This window comes from Emys orbicularis, chromosome 3 (assembly GCF_028017835.1).
Source record: "Emys orbicularis isolate rEmyOrb1 chromosome 3, rEmyOrb1.hap1, whole genome shotgun sequence".
In the NCBI taxonomy this organism is placed as follows: Eukaryota; Metazoa; Chordata; order Testudines; family Emydidae; genus Emys; species Emys orbicularis.
The window spans coordinates 193,644,393-193,662,441 of record NC_088685.1 but is presented as its reverse complement, the minus strand read 5'-3'; positions in this window follow the sequence as shown (position 1 = coordinate 193,662,441).

The following is an 18,049-nucleotide window of genomic DNA, read 5'->3' as shown; positions in this document are numbered from 1 at the left end:
AAAGCTTTGCCTTGAGCTGCCTTCATTTAACAATGATTGAAAATATGCAATTGTGTTGGTAAAACACTGTAGCCTGTACCACTTCATTTACTGGACACATTATCAAATTAAATGAAAAGTGAACTGCCAAAAGCAACAGTTATTATATATTAATGATGAATATTTACTTAGCATTGTTCACAAATCACACAGAGAACAGACTCCTTCTTGTTATCTTCTTTGCAGGGTTACAGATGAGTAGGTTTAACATTTCTATGTTTACGTTAAGTCTTCTGTCTACAAATCTCTAAATACAGACTTGCGCGACTGGTTTTGTGACTATCCATGTGATTACAATGTGTAATTAATAAAATGCTCCAGTTGCAAATGAATCCTAATTACCGAAGGATTGCTTTACTTCATATCGCAGTAGGTATTTTTGAAAGTACTTATCTCATCAAAGAAATTTAAGAAAACAAATATTTTCTCTCCAACAGGTTTTTGTACCAGTGGGTCATACTGTCCACAGCTACTCTGAACAGATGAAAAACACAGAGGAAGCAAGAGAAATGGAATTATCCCAAATGTATTGTTAAGTTCCAGAATATAATAATGTAAACTGTACTCAGTGACTGGTGAGTTTCAGTGAGCTGAAAAAAAAAATGCAACATTGTACATGTAAGAAAATTAACATGTTGCATTTTTGTAGTTTTAAATTAACTAAATCTGCTATTGTTGGACAGCAATCAGAGGTTTGCTAGGTACCAGGACCCAAATTATAGTTTAATTGGACATGTGCAGTGAAACAAATAATAGGAGGAAAGAGAGGGGTTACACCAATAAGAATATTTGCTTACTCCACAAAGGCATGCGCTCCTTATGGTACAGCAGTTTTGATTCAATTGTTTTAACACGCATACAAAATACAAATAAGGGGGGGAATGATTTTGACAACTCATTTCTTATAGATGTAATGGAAGAAATGAGTCTTTAGAAGGAAATTAATGGAGAGAACCAGCTCTGGACTAAACTGAACACTAAAAATAGCCTCTCTGCATTTAATTAATAAATAAATAACAGTTGATGAGTGGTAATAACGTAACAATCGGGTAGCTGGAGGTTTTGGTAGTACATGGTTTGAGGATATGTATACAAGAAACTTTACCATAGGGCCTTGATCATGCAATGACATCCATGCAGGTATCCTCCCTCAACCTTGGGGAGCTCCACCGACTTCACTAGAGTGCTGCATGGGTGCAGTGGTTAGCCTGTGTAGATGACATTGCAGGGTATCTGAATCTAAATAGCCAAACTAATAAGACCCACACAACTTGTGCATTTGATTTTCCCTCTGCACTGACCCAGATAGACTATACCCTGCAGTCTTTTCCGAGGTAATCTGGAAGGCTGGACCTCATCTGTACAACTTGCCAGCATAAAGTCATTGTGAAGTGATCGACATCAAAAAAAAAGTGAGGGTGAAGCCAAAAGAAGTTAAGCATGTGCTATTCTATAAACTATGGAAAACACAAACACACAAGCATGCCATGGTGGAAAACGATGCAGTGGTAATTTGAACAAATGTGAAGAGCAGTACACTGTAATGTTTTGCAATACTAAAAAAATTAACAGAGGAAACCCAGCCCAATATGGCATATAGAAATTTTTGGAAGGAATGCTGCATTAACACACGGGCTGCAAATGGAACAAAGGGATGAGGTTAAACCCTTGCTGAAGACAAAAAATCAAGGACACTGCTCTATTTTCAGCCTGAATTTATTTCACCTCCTTTTCTACAACACACACAGGCTGCCTTTTAACAGCATTGTTGTTTTTGGTTTAGTTTGTTTATGCATAAGGCTACGAGTCTGTCATGGAGATCACAGAACTCACGGATTCCGTGACTTTCCATGACCTCCGCGACTTCTGCAGTGGCTGGGGCTGGCTCAGGGGCTGCCCGAGCCAGGCAGCCCCTGGGCCAGCAACAACAGTTTGGGTGTGTGGGAGGGGGCTCCCAGCTAGGGGAAGGGGGTTGGGGAGTGCAAGAGGGCACTTACATTGGGGTGGGGGGCTCCCTGGCTCCCACTGGCATGGCCCCCCTGCAGCTCCTAGGCGGTGGAGGGGTGGGGAGGGGGTCTCTGTGCTGCATGATGCCTGTGCCCACAGGCTCCGCCACCGCAGCTCCCATTGGCTGTGGTTCCCGGCCAATGGGAGCTGCAGCAGCCACCGCTCTTGCCCTGACTCTTGCCCTGGCCCCTGCCTCTGCTCCCTAGGAGCTTCAGGGACACGGAGTCAGGTAAGAAGCCCCTGCCAGCCATGCCAACCCTCCCCCCGCCTTCCCCAGTATCAGCACGGGCTGCACACTGTGGCCCAGCCCCCCTAGCCCTCAGTACCAGTGGGAGTCCCAGGCCACCTCCCCCAGCACCCATGGCCACCACCCCAAAACACAATCTTTGCACTCCTGATAGTAACACAGGTAAATCTAGCAGATCTCTGCAACTTTTTTCAACAAGGAAATTTCACTCACTGTTTTGTTTTAATGTTGGTTGGTTGGGTTGTTGTTGTTGTTTTTTAATACTTATAGTAGAATAGAAGCAACAGAAACACTATCACTTTTTCTTGCTAACAGCCTGGTCTAGAAATCTGTGAGAAAGGTCTGTCAAGCAGCCAAAATGCTACCAACTGCCAAAAATTTAATAAGAAAATATTCCAGCACCTAAACAGGGGTGTGATCTAGTGATGTGAGTATAAATTTGTGAGCCTAGGATTCCGAAGTCCTATTCCAAATTCTAACTTTTTCTGTGCTCTTGGATAAGTAACATAACCTCTCTGCTTCAGTTTACTCTTCAGTACTTGCATACCCAACAGGGCATCCATTAATTAAAATTTGCCCAAAACTTTGAAGAAAAAAATAGTTCTATAGATGTAATAAGTACAGCTGGATGGGAAATTATTTTTCCTGTGAAAAATTTTAATAAAACAAAAAAGTTTTCAGAGCTTGCCCTTTGTGTCCTTTGTGTCCGATTTGTGCAAATATTCACTTAATTCCTGTAGCAAACTGTGAAACCAAACAAGTCTACACAGAAAAGATGACAGACTACAGCATCAGAAAGTACTGACTATGATAGGGCTCTTAAAATTTTTTGCACTGAAGCCAGTCGTGTTCCATCTAGCTCCAGATTTCTGTGCAAGAATTCACTTCAGTGAGAGGCTGGCAAGCAGCTCAAAGCATTTAGGCCACCTTGGCATGACTCAGGATCCTCCCTTCTCCACAGGTCGCTGAACACAGAAATAAGTCCTGCTTCCTGTTTATTGGTTTAAATTAATTTGGGCGACACTGACAGCCAAGAAGGGAACTTATCTCCTTTGAGGTCAGAGAAGGATTGTGTCCTTGGGTCAAGGAGAGCACGGTGGGGAAATCACACTAGTCTCCCCCAAAATAAAATATTTTAAAAACATCAGGGGAACTGACCATGCAGCTAGCCCCAAAAGATTTGAAAAGGGGATGGGTGAGATGAAGCCACTTCCCTTTCCCCCAAAGATTCCTAGGCTATGTCTACACAGGGATAAAAAACCTGTGTCTGACCCAGGTCACCTGACTCAGGCTCACAGGGCTCGGGCTCCAGGGCTGAAAAATCACTGTGTAGATGCTCAGGTTTAGGCTGGAACCAGAGCTCTGGGACCCTACAAGGGTGGAAGCTCCAGACACACTGCTATTTTTTGCCCCACAGCCCGAGTCAGCTGCCCCAGGCCAGCCATGGGTCATTTATCCCTCTGTAGACATACCCCTAAAGCTCGGTTTGAGAAAGGAGGGTTGGGAAAGGACGGAGATAGAGTCCTTCTGTATGGAAGGATGCCAGGCCAGCCAACCCCTGAACCTCAGTGATGAAACCAGACTCATCTTCTTTCAGGTCTAAAGGAGTTTAACTGGTCCTATTTAGTCACTCTGACTTCTTGGGAGCTACAGCAGAGAATCTGAAATTTATATGTAACCCACACACCTTCTGGGTGTGGTGTTCTGACCCATCTAGTGGCACCGAGACTACTTAGAGTGAAATTAATGCGTCTGTTCTACAGCCTTAGCTAACAGCCATATAGTTCATGCATTTAGCTCCAGAGGTCCCACGTTTGATCCTGTCCACTGACAACTGGGGTCTGTTAGCATTACACATGAATTAAACTCAGAACATGATGCAGCTATTAAAAACAAAAAACATTTCCTATAGCCATGATTATAATGGATAAGGAAACAATAGTAGCATCTTTCCACCAAGAACCATGTTTATTATCTTTCTCCATAGAAAGGTGATAACACTTTTCAATCATCAGACATGGATTAAAGGATGATTTTTGATCTCAGGAATACTGTTGAGTCAGAAGGGCACTAGAAACAGTACTGAGACATAGGACGATCAACACGTGGTAATGCCCCAATCTAGATTTTGAACATCCCAGAGTTGGGGGTATTCAGATCTGGGGGGTTTGTTTCAGCCTTTGTCTTCTATAAGCCAGTTTCTCTGAACCATGAAATAGACAACTCATGTGGGGGTCAAAAATTCTGAAAAATATTTAAAGCAGAATGAGAAATAATTATGACATTAAATACCAATCCTGATATATTTCAAGCTTAAAATGAATTTTTAAAATACTCTCCAAAAACTGGATCCTGTCCAGAGAGAGACCTTTTCAGCCTCATACCCTCTTCGTCAAAGATTTTTCAGCATCTTGCTATTCCACAAGAATATGCAAAATGAGTCTCCTAAGTCCTGAAACTGTCATTTTTCCAATTGCCTATTTTGTTTAAAATCAGTTAACATAGCCCTTGTGTATGCTGATGTGGAAAACTCCTCTTCCAGTCTCAGATCTGAAACATGCTAATACACACACAGACATAGTCTCATTGACTTCAATGGGATTACCCATATGCATAAAGTTAAATATGTGCATAACTCTTTTGCAGAATTGAGGCCTACGTATACAATCCTGCAAGTTTTACTCCTTACCCATGCAATTAGCCTATACTGAAGACAAAGGCTTGAAGATTACTTGCCCAAGTAAAAATTACAGGATCAGTCCCTAAACTTCCTGCAACCCAGGAGATCTTGACTATACTGGGGAATAAAATAAGGAAGCTATAATAAAAAATAGTCCTCTACAGAGATTGTGGGATACTGAAATCAATTTTGTTTAAAAACACTCAGAACAAATAAATGGGGATGAGACCTTCTGGCAAACAATTGAAAAAAGAGCACGTGAACACAAAGAACAATTTAAATTTAATGTGTGTGTTTCATTTTTAACTGATTTTTGCCCAATTTGTTATAAATTTTTATTGCTGAATTTTTAAATTGTGAGAGTGTTTGTGAAAGGTGCTTCAGTCAGAGGAAGCAGCAATGCAAGCTTCTGTACGCAGCCCTGCCAATGTGCCTCTACCTAGACAGCAAAAGACATCTTTTAAAGTGATAAGGCCTCTGTGTCCACTTAGGGGTGATCCAGGGCCACTGGAATCAATGGGAGTCTTTGCACTGATTTCAGTGGGTATTGCATCAGGGCCTTCGTCTTTCATATCTGCTGAGACTGTAAACAAGGATGTCACTCAATTCAAACTATGGCTGTGATTTTGTAAGGTGGTTCTCTGTCCCCAGGAACAGGACTGAGCCTACTAAACTCATTTCAGATAAATACCGAAGAGTCGTCAGATTATAACTAAATTACAGCCGACCTCGGTTTCATTATCAAAGGCAATGCTAAAAACCTCAGATATTTTGTAATTTGTACTTGGGGTTCTGATAAATGCCACATCATCATTAATGATGGTCCCGTGATTAAGGATCTAGCATGGAAGTCAGGAGACCTCAGTTCAATTCTCAGCTCTGTCACAGACTTCCTACGTGACCTTGGGTGAGTCACTTAGTCGCTTGGTGCCTCAGTTGCTAATCTGTATAATCGCACTTCCCTGCGTCACAAGGGAATTGTGAGGAGAAACACATTAAAGACTGTGTGGTGCTCAGATATTATGGTAATGGTACCATACAAGTACTTAGCTAGACAGAATTATATTGTTTAAAATCTTATTTTGACAACTGCTATTCCCACTTTGCTAGGCTTTTTTGCACAGTTACTGATCTTATTGCACAACATGGAACAACACTTAATCCATACCCACTGGCACAAATGATGGAAGGTTTATGGGAATGAAGACAGTTGATCCCTGACTGCCAATTTGGGATCTGAGCCTCCTCAGTGGGAATTTTGCCATTATTGTTAATGGGACCAGGAGAAGTGCATGAAGCTAATTTCGGGGACAAAGAGGTATAGTTGTTGAATTATGTTTTCTGTGTGCCGCAAAGTACACTGGTATTTCCTGACTCACTGAATTCCACTGCTACCTATATTCATACAAGGCTCCATTAGGCAGAGTTCTGTCGTCTGACTAAACCAGAGGTGGGCAAACTACGGCCTGCGGACCACATCCGGCCCGTGGGACCGCCCTGCCCGGCCCCCAAGCTCCTGGCCTGGGAGGCTAGCCCCTGGCCCCTCCCCTGCTGTTCTCCCTCGCCCACAGCCTCAGCTCACTCGCTCTGCCGTCGGCACAATGCTCTGGGCGGCGGGGCTGTGAGCTCCTGGGGCAGCGCAGCTGCAGAGCCCGGCCTGACCCAGTCTCTGTGCTGCGTGGTGGGGGCGGCAGTGTGGCTCGGCTCCAGCCAGCTGCGCCGCCAGCCACCAGTGCTCCAGGCAGCGCGGTAAGAGGGCAGGGAGCAGGGGGGGTTGGATAGAGGGCAGGGGACTTTGGGGTGGTGGTCAGGGAGCAGGGGTGTGGATAGGGGTCAGGGCGGTCTTGGGGAGGACCAGCGGTTGAATGGGGGCAGGGGTCCCAGGGGGGCAGTCAGGAAGGAGGGGGTTGGATGGGGCGGCAGGGGGCAGTCAGGGGAGTCAGGGGCAGGGGTTCCAGGGGCTGTCAGGGGACAGGGAGAAGGGGTGGTTGGATGGGGCAGGGGTCCCAGGGGGGCCATCAAGAATGAGAGGAGGGGTTGGATGGGGTGGCGGGGGTCCTGGTGCGATCAGAGGACAGGGAGTGGGGGTTTGTGGATGGGGCAGAGGTTCCAGGGGGGCCGTCAGGGAACAGGGGGGGTTGGATGGGGCAGGAGTCCCAGGGTGGGGGGCAGATAGGAGGTCGGGGCCAGGCCACGACCCCCTCCCCTAACCGGCCCTCCATACAATTTATGAAACCCGATGTGGCCCTCAGGCCAAAAAGTTTGCCCCCCCCCAGACTAACCCACAAGAAATATGCCAATTTACATACACAGTGGTCTTCCTTGAGACAATGGATTACATAATCTCTTTGTTTTTGGGTGGGTTAAGAGATCTTTCTTAAGCATGCTGAGAGGCCCATATTTGTTCCTTAGCAGCCTGGCCATCAGCTTGCATTCCTGAGCTCCAGGTGTCACATCAAACTAGGTTCCCCATGATAGCCAACCCTCTTTCTCCAGCCCTACTCATCATGCTACAAGGATTTCTCAACATAAGCTAATGCAGGAATTCGTTGGGGTTCAAATTACTGTGGATGCACTATCCCCACCATGCAGCTGTTGTTTGTCCCCCATCAATCTTAAGACCCCATTGGAATTGGATGGCCACACACAATGTCTCCTCTGCAGGGAGGCACACTCTGCCCTCCTGGCCCAGAAAACAATTAAACAGAAATGCCAGGGACCTTGACATTTTCACTTAACTTCAGTCCTCTTGCATCATTTTAAGTGTGAGGGAATGATTTAGCACAGTGAGTATATTTTTCCTGATTATTTTAAAAGCAAAAAGGCATTATTCAGAGGTTTAGTATCAACTTGGAACTACTTCCTTCTATAGTAGTGAGCTGAATGTGGGCCCTCCCCTGACCAGCCAACTTTGGTTCATGCTCTAGATACCCCCATCATATAGCAGCCTGCCTCTCCTCACCTTAATGCATAAATCACAGCATCTGACGTGATGACATTCACCAGAGAGATCTGAATTAAGGATATAAATTGCAGCACCCTATGAAGTAATCAAAAAGGTCAAAAACAAGCTAGCAAAAGCAGGCCTAATCCTGGAGACCTCACACAGGACTGAAAGATCAGGCCCATAAAACTCAAGTGAAAAAAGAAATGTTTTGCAGGTGCAAGCTGCACACACACACACACACACACACACACACACACACACACACACACACACACACACACACACACTTGACTGGTAGGGTGACCACTTGTCCCAATTGTATAGTGACAGTTCTGATATTTAGGGCTTTTTCTTATATAAAGGCTTATTACCCGCCTCCCCCTGTCCTGATTTTTCATGCTTGCTATCTGGTCACCCTATTTACAGGGGGAAATCAAAATTGTAAACATTACCTTAACAATTTGCATCTTAGCCATTAATTTGAAAGATCTCTTCAAAGCAGTTGTTTCAAAGTCTAAAAATTAATTAATTAATTATTATTAATAAAAATAATAATAATAAACCACAATGAAGAACAAATATTTTTCTTGATTCTCTTAATTTTGGAACTTCTCATAGTAAGAACAACCAAAGGATACTCTTCCCCTTAGTGGAGTCCTGAACTTGCCCAGGATGACACAACACATCAGGGACAAGGACACTTGGGCAACTGCAGGACAGTAACCAATTAAGGGAATACATTAGTTTAAGTAAATGGTTAGTTTGCCAAGAAATATTTTTTTTCTTTTTCCCCTAAATACGATGAAATATAAATTATTTAAAAATTAAAGGCATTTAGAATAATGACCCTTCAAATGCAAAATATTTATTTCTCCTTCATCATCCATAGTTTATTGCACTGATTTTTTTTCCCTCTGCAGTTTACTTAGTATTAGACTTGCACTGATCTCATCAATAAGAAATGAATTTTGGTAACTTTCAAAACTGCTATATTATTTTTTTCCTTTTATTTGCAGTGAATTTTTCTTCTCTCAGTGGTATTACTTCAATAAGTCAGTCATTATTTCTTTATGTTTTCACTCCTTTCTTTAGTATTTCATTTCCCTTTACAGCACATCTCGTGATCACAAAGAAAACAGACAGTTATTTCTTTTAACAGTTGAAATTGCTGCAAGTGATTTAACTGTCATTTAATTTGATTCCTCTCTTCTGTCTGTGGAGAAATATGTTTAATGTACTGGAAATTATGTTAATAAGAAAAAGCATTATCTCATTTAATGAAATAAATATACAAATATTTCAAAATAAAATAAAGAGGCAATCTTCACTGAGAAAAATGTCTCTTATGGTTTGCATAAAATAAACAAATGAGAAAAATTAATGAATACATTGAAATATACTGACAAAAAATATGCCTACGCTCAAAAGAAGAAAAAAAAAGAAAGGTGACAGAATTGATATCACCTAATCAAATGCTTTTAGAACAAATACAGAAACAAACAAATTATCAGGGCACAAATTATTACGTGTATCTTTCATATTACCTTAAGCTAAACTTTTTATTCCTCTTTAAAAAAGCATATCACATTGTCCTGGATTTTTTGTGGTATTTTCATTAACTTATGTTGTAATAACATTTATTGTTTAATGACTGTGATAGCTTCATCCTTCAATTATCTATGAGCCTTTGCCACAAAACGAATTTAATTTATGGTGAAGAACTTTGAACTTCTTTGATTTAGTTAATCATAGCAGTCAATAACTCTTTTTCTAAGCTTTTACATTATGAAATATGTAACCAGCAAGCACTAAGGTTAAACAAATATTGTTAGTGGTGAGAGCAAAACTTGCAGCAATTATGTAATAAAAGCATGACCACTGCAACAGAAACACATAATTAGCAATTTAATTACAGACATCAAAACAAACTAAAGATGTCAATAAAAAGAATCTTGTGTGACAAACCGCTTCCATTTCCCTGTTCTGCAATTCTAGATCTTAATGTACTTCTTTATGTTTTAATGTATTTCAGAAATAAACAGTGCATAATAAAAAAGCAGATTCTGAATGTCATCTGACAGGATGTCATTGTGCCAGGATTTTTTATTAACTACTGTATTTATTTTCTCACTCATACCAATCAGGTTCCTAATTCTCTAAAACACAAAATATTTCTTGCAACAGAATCAAGAAAAATATCCATTTAAAAATGAGTAGTATCAGTAGGTATGCGGAGTTTCAAATTCGTTTTACTAGTTTCAATAGCATGTTTCACACACCTTCCTTAGGCATCATTTTTTCAAAACACTGTGTTTTCCCCCCTTCAGAACTATTCTTATTGTTTATTATAACTCTGGTAGGATCACTTTTGTTACTTGGAATGATAACAGAGAAAATGAAATGACAAAGATATTAATTTACTATCTTATTGAAATATTTGGTCTTCTTTTTCCCCTAACCATCTTTGTGTTTATATTTGTGCTGTTAAAGTTGAGTTCCACACATGAAGCATAATAAATGAGTCATGTTAATATGAATAGTTCATCTCTGACCTTTTTTACTTAAAACTCTATGTGTGAAATCCTGACTCCATTTAATTCAATGGCAAAATTCCCATGTTTACAGAGACACATACGTACTGTTCTTCTCTTTAGACTGTTTAAGGTATCCCCTTACCTCCTAAAATATCATGGGCATTTAAGCAATAGGAGAAAACAGGCACAGCTAGATGTGACAGTATTGAAAGAAGACTTCCATCTTGTGACATAAACTGATGGATCTTGGCTGGGAGTTCAACAGCCACTTTTCACCAGTACATTACATACAAGTCATGCTTCCTAAAAAATTTAAACTATTATCCCCTTAAAGCAGCAAGTAATCTACTTAAAAATAAACTTAGAGCCACTAAAAACACAATAGTGTCTTCTAATTATACCAGGATTTTTTATGGATCTACTTTATTTTTGTGTTTACATTTTAGTTCTGCATACAATATTTTTTATAGCCTTTGCTATTGGGACTTACACAGATAGTCAGAACAGGCTATAATATGTGTTCAAGCCTTATGATGGAAGTCTTTATATTATTAACTCCAACCTTTGGAGGGTTTCTGGAAAGAAACCTTTGTAATGCTTTTACATCTAGAGTGCGGAAAATTCCGTAGTACAGAGAAACTGGGAAATTACTCTGGAGCAGTGGAAAGCTTTGTGGGCTGTTAATGTGCTTATGAACTCCAAAACCATGACTTCAAACAGATGAGCTGATAGAGAGTACGAGGTTTAGTTATAAAGCCTTCCCACTTCAGTAACGTGAACATGGTTAATTGACAGGAAGAGCTGAGCATCAGTACCTTCTAAGTGTCTGCAATTCATGTTAAGTGCTGCCATGTTCAGCAGCAGGCCCTGATTTTGCACTGCTAAGTTTCTATACTTCAGTAGTACAAGGGCTGGATCTGTTGTCAAAAGGCTTGGGGTGGATCTGCCTTGGAAAGTCTTGTAGTTTCACTGTGCTAACATAATAGGATGCTTAATCTATTGCATCACCCAAGAAAAAAAGAGGCATTGGATTCTCACCCCAACTCCAGCCCCTTTGCTCCAGGTACAAGGACCAGAACAATGTAAAGGAGATTTTGAAAGCCCTGGAACCAGCTGGGGGATAAGTCCTCCAGCACAGGAACTGCTGAAGACAGCCACAGGCTACCTTAGGAGGACTCCCTCGCAAGCCATTGCTCATGGGGTGCACTGGGAGAAGGAGGGATCATGTATGGGACAGGTACACAGCATGACAGAGATTCTGGGTAGTTCTGTGGCCCCATAGGGCAGCCCAGGGACAGACTGCTTTAATACAGGCAGCCTCTCAGGACTAAGTTATGATGGAGGCTGCTCCAGTCCCGAAAGCTGCCCAAGATCAGGAGGGCACAGAAGTGATTTAAAGAGGCACAACACAGAATCTTACTCATGCACTGCTTCAGGGAGCTGTATGTCTAGTTGCTGGAGCAAAAGAATAAAAGTGCTAAGATTCTTAGTTTCAGTGTTATTTGATTGACTGACTGTCATCTTGAGCAAGTCACTGATCGCTTTGCCAAACTATGCAAAATGTACAGTAACATTAAAAAACAAGATGCTGCACCTGTGGTAAGCAGAGCTGGTCAAAATTTTTCATTCTAAAAATTCTGGATGAAAAATGGCCTTTTTATGAAAATGTAAATTTTCATGGAAAATTTTCCTATATTTTAATGAAAAAACAAAATCCAAAATGACTTTTTCCCCTTTTTTCAAAACCAAAAAAAACTGTTTTTTTTCTTTAGTTTTCCAGTTATGGTTCCATCATTTCTTAGACTTCCTTTTCTCCCCCACCCCTTTCCTTTTCAGTGGGAAATGGGAAAAAACCACAACTGAACATAAAATTTTTATTTGGTTTTCCATTAGTTTGGGAATTTTTTCCCATCAGAAATGTTCAAAATGTTTCACAAATAAATTCAATAAAATGAAAATTTTGAGTTAAACGCACCATTTCTGACCATCTTAAGTATTACTCCTTTCTGGGGTAAAAAGTAAAAAGGATAACTTTGGCAGAATCCACAAAAGAATTTGTGCCTTAAACCTCAAAAGGAATCTGAAAATAAAATCCTCCGCCACCCACACCACAGATTAGCAACAGAGGCATTCTGTGATTGCCACTGGCTCCATAAACCTGAAGTAGTATCCACAAGTATGTGCATGCATTCCTTCATAAGGAGCAATGGATAGTGGATCTTCATATCTGGAACTCCACCCCCACTAATCTTCTCTACCCCCTGATACTCCCTGGAGTATGATGTTCCCATACAAAGCAGGTGCCTCCATGAGTTCCCAAAAAAATTGCACACTTCCTGAACACAACAAAACAGAACCAGTTCCACTGTGGGAAGACATTTGAAACTACAGAGGGACAATCAGGTTTTGTCAATAAGCAAACTAAACAGTAATTTGCTATTTAATATCTAGATAGTCTGAGAAACAGTATAAGAAATTTTTCTAGAGTTCTGTTGGCAACAAAAAACCATGAGTGCAAACCTTTAGTGCTTTGAGCTTCCTGCCAGACCCAAGATGAAAATGCTGATTTGTATTACTGCATGTGTAATTACAGTTACTTTGTAGGCTCTGCTTCAGACTTTATTGCTCCTTGTGCTAGGATACACCACCACAACACAGTCTGCGACACCACTGTGCTGTACAGTAACTGAAAGCTAAAAGTAAAAAGCTAATGGTATCTTATATACTTCTGAAGCTTCTCCTGCCTCTTTTATGTAATTCTTTTAGCTTTTTATCACAGCCTTTTAAAATTTATTGGAATTTATTTGATTTTCAACATTTTTTCTCTCAGTTCCGCTAATAAAAAGAAATTAATCTGTGTGCCTTTGAAGACATCTCTCTGTTTTCCCACACTACAACAGGCTGTCCTCTCTCAATTATGGGCCCAATTCTCAAGGCTCTCTGTCTCAGTTACGTACACAATTACTGAATCTGAGAAAACAAGTGAGGGTTTCAGGGCTTAACACTGTTAAGTGCCGATTTGAGCACAAATATGGAATTTGGACGCCTTAAAATTGGGAAATTGTGCCTTTTGTTTCCCCCATGTCAATATCTGCAATGTTTTTTTTAAAATAGTATGTATTATTACAGATGATGTCCTAGCTATGCAATATACAGTAGTATATTATGGGAAATGCCAATTTAGACGCCTGTAACAGAAAAATAAAATAGGAAACTCAAAAAAGGAATGTGTTGAGATCATGTGGTAAACAAGACTGTGTGAGACCAAAAATGAATTAAAAATGAATTAATCAAAATTGACGTGTCTGAAATTAGCCGTATTGGTGGATAAAATAATGAGAGTATGGGCTATTTCATGATCACTCCCTTTTGGGGTTCTTTAACAAAAAGACGTTGTGGGAAAAATACAGATTAACAGATGGAGGCTGCCATGACATTGGCTGACTGAAAGACAAAAGAAGGGGAAGTAGTGAGTTTCACCATCATGGCTGCCACTCCCACCATCTCCTAGGATCCCCCAACTGTCTTGCCCTAAACAATCCAATGCTGGTACAAGTTTGTCAAGTCTCAGAGTGGCTGAAAAGACAGTGTGCCGTGCCTGTTTCTCTCCAGCAGAGAGATTGCAGGTGAAAGTCAGCTGCTTTTCTTTTCTTTTCTTTTCTTTTCTTTTCCTTTCTTTTCTTTTCCCTTTTGTGTGTATTTGCCTTGTTTTGTCTTTCAGTAACCAGGATCAGACTTTAACAGCAACAATGACAGCAGCAGCCCATCTTAACTAACTTCTCTCTTTTCCCGAGGGGTGAAAGTAGAAATAGGGACTTACCAGTACGGGGCTGGGTTGGGGCCGGCTCTGGCCCCCAGAAGGGGCAGGGCCTCGGGCGGAAGAGGCGGGGATGGGGGGGTCAGAGCCAGCCCCCGCCTGCCCTGTACCGGTAAGTGCCCTCCCCCTCCCCCGCTGGGGTAGCAGCGGCAGCTGGGGGGGTCCAGCAGCAGTTTAAAGGGCCCAGGGCTCAGCTGCCGCTACCGCCCCGGGCCCTTTAAACTGCTGCTGGAGCCCCCAGCTGCCGCTGCTACCCCAGGGCTCCGGCAGCAGGGCTCTGGGGGCTATTTAAAGGGCCCAGGACTTCCTGCTTCTACCACCCTGGCTCTTTAAATAGCCCCCAGAGCCCTGGGGTAGTGGTGGTGGGGCTCTGGGGGCTATTTAAAGGGCCCAGGGCAGTAGAGGCAGCAGGAGCCCTGGCCCTTTAAATAGCCCCTGGAGCCCCGCTGCTGCTAGCCCAGGGCTCCAGCAGTGGGGCTCTAGCGGCTATTTAAAGGGCCTGGGACTCCAGCCACTGCTGGGAGCCCCAGGCCTTTTAAATTGCCGCCCGGGGAAGCCAGGCCGCCCTGGTTCGGCACACCAGCTCTTGCCGGTACACTATACTGGGGCGTACCGGCTTACTTTCACCTCTGCTCTTCCCCAAAAAGGGCAATTATTACCATCTTTGATACCAACTAAAAGACTGTCAAACAAAGGGGGGAGGGGGGAGGTTCCTTCTAAAAACTCTCTCCAGTTAAAGGGAAAGGGAACAAGGGATGTTGTTAAAATAAAAGCCTTATGTAATACACCTCTATCCTGATATAATGCTGTCCTTGGGAGCCAAAAAATCTTACCACGTTATAGGTGAAACCGTGTTATATCGAACTTGCTTTGATCATCCAGAGCACACAGCCCGGCCCCCCTGGAGCGCTGCTTTACGGCGTTATATCCGAATTTGTGTTATATCGGGTCACATTATATCGGGGTAGAGGTGTACTTTACATTTCAAAGGCTTTAGCCATTTTGCCTTCTTTTCTGTATCTTTAATAAAAGGTACAGGTTAAAAGGATGTTCAGTGGTGTGTTTGCCATGGTATTAAACAGGCTGAGGTCTCTGTGTACCAAACTGCAAGCCTTGTTTAAAACTGTTTAATGTTGGACAGTGACTGGGGTATGTTAAGACCTTTGGCTCATATAGTCCATCTAAATTAATACAAGTTACTTCAAAAATACAGTTAAACATTTTTCAAACTTCAAGGAATGTTTAATTCGGTTCCAGTTCAATTTCTGAGGAAGGTTTATGCCAATTCTTCCTTTAGCATTACTTTTTTTCTTTTTAAATAACCACACCGCACTTTTAAGTGCGGGGCATTTCTCTGGCTTGCCGGGGGAGAGGCAATAGTGCTTTTCAGGTGTGGGGGGGAAAGAGAGTTCAGAAGCTGCTGCAAAAAGGGGGAATGGGTCAGTGTGACGACGCTAACTCATCCCTTGGGACTGGAAGGGCAGAAGGGTTGAAAAGGGGCAAGCCTGGGCGGGAGAAGCCCTTTTCCATCAAACAAGTGGAGCAGCACCCACGCTCCCTCTCCTTAAGGTGGCAAAAATACTAGGTTTGGTCAGGACCTGCTGTGGGCATCATGTTAGCTGCCCCTTTTTAGGGGGGCTGGAAAGGACTTTTTCCCTCACCACCAGATTGGCGTAGGTTGAGTGGGGTATTTTGCCTTCCCCACAGTGGCTTTGGGTGGACTTTATTAATGTGAGGCATGAAAGTTAGGCTATTATGCCACAGCCCCCTAATCATTTTTGTTGCCCTCCACTGGACTCTTTCCAATTTTTCCACATCCTTCTTGTAGTATGGAGCCCAAAACTGGACACAGGACTCCAGATGAGGCCTCACCAATGTCGAATAGAGGGGAATTCTCACGTCCCTTGATCTGCTGGCAATGCCCCTACTTATACAGCCCAAAATGCTGTTAGCCTTCTTGGCAACAAGGGCACACTGTCGACTCATATCCAGCTTCTCATCCACTGTAACCCCGAGGTCCTTTTCTGCAGAACTGCGGCCTAGCCATTCAGTCCCTAGTCTGTAGCAGTGCATGGGATTCTTCCGTCCTAAGTGCAGGACTCTGCACTTGTCCTTGTTGAACCCCATCAGATTTCTTTTGGCCCAATTTGTCTAGGTCCCTCTGTATCCTATCCCTAACCTCCAGCATATCTACCACTCTTCCCAGTTTAGTGTCACAGGCTTGAAGTATTTTTTATTGGTCTCTCGTATTGAACTTTTAACTTTTGGCATATTCATCTAGTTTAATTGTCATTTTAAGTGAAATAAATGTTTGATTTCCTGGGATGATTCCAGCAAAGCTGTGGCTCCCTGAAAAAAAAAATTGAGCGGGCCCCCTATTAAAAGGGCCCAAGACTGAATGGGTGCCCTTCTTCCCTGCATCGGTCCCAAAATGCTGTGCTTTAATAGCTGTGATTGAAGCAGGAGGCAATAAGGAATGTATCAACAAAAGGATGCATTTCTGAAAAGAGTTTGGGCATCAGTGGATGGAGTTTCCTGTTATACAGAGAAGAGAATCTCTGGTGCTTCCTAGCCAAGCCTAGTGAGGCAGGGGATACAGCCTAATTCTTGAGGTAGCTGGAGTCATCACTGCCACCAAACTCGGTGAGAACAGAACTGGTTGTGCATCAGTCCATGTGGCAATGGAGCATTAACAGTAAAGGTTGCACTGTTCCTGGTGGCGGTAGGGCTACAATGAACTGGAAGCCCGCAATGACTACAGATATGTTAGCACACTTTTAACGTGACAGATTAACTTCTTTTGAGGGATATGATGCATGTAAATCTATTTTGAAATTTTCTTTTACCTGAATATTATTTCCAGCCATAAATTAAATGTATCATACAACCTTTCTTCTAAAACAGGGTTCATAGTTTTCAAAATAAAAGCTACTATGTAGGGCCAGATCCTCAGATGATGTAAATGGGCACTAATCCATAGACCTCAATGGAGTTGCCTTTATTTACATTAGGGAAAGGATCTTGTCCTGTACATTTAATGCTGATTTATTTCCATTCCAACTTAGTAACTGAAGAAAGAGGTTTCAGTAAACTACTACTACCACATTTATACTTGTCATCTGGGATTAGCTAATCCCAGTTCAGCGCTGTACTTAATGTATAACTCCATGTCAACAGTATCAGCCAAAAAATGTACACCTCACTTATTCTAGCAGTTTCATGAGTTAACCGTTTTTGGTCCCTAAAATGAACATGATTCTGCAAGGATTTTAATACATTTAAATGTAATGACATAAGAATGTTACATAACTACTCTCCTACAGGAGTTTATACAGTACAGCATATAATGAAGCTGGAATATAAATGATGCATATACCTGCAAGGGAAAAATGGCTTTCTTTTTAATTGAATGGAATCTCTGTAAATAACGATATAGTGGAGTGTATTCAAAGGATTCAAAATGTTTGAAGAAACAGATTCGTTCACATTCTTCTGAATAATTAAATATACAGTGCAGAGACGGTACAAATATTTCAGAATATACTTCCTACTTTCTAAGAAATTTATTTAATGAAAATGAACAAAGACTCTATAATAAAAAAATCTTTAAAGATGTTATGCAACTTTCTTGCTGTCTTTTTTAAAATGCAAAAGTTAAACGCTTATTATGTATACTACAAAGGTTTGAAATTTTGGGGCCAGATTCTCAAGCCCATTCAGCAGAGTGATGGCAATTTGCATCATCTGAGAATCCAACTCAGTAGATTCAAACCTAAAC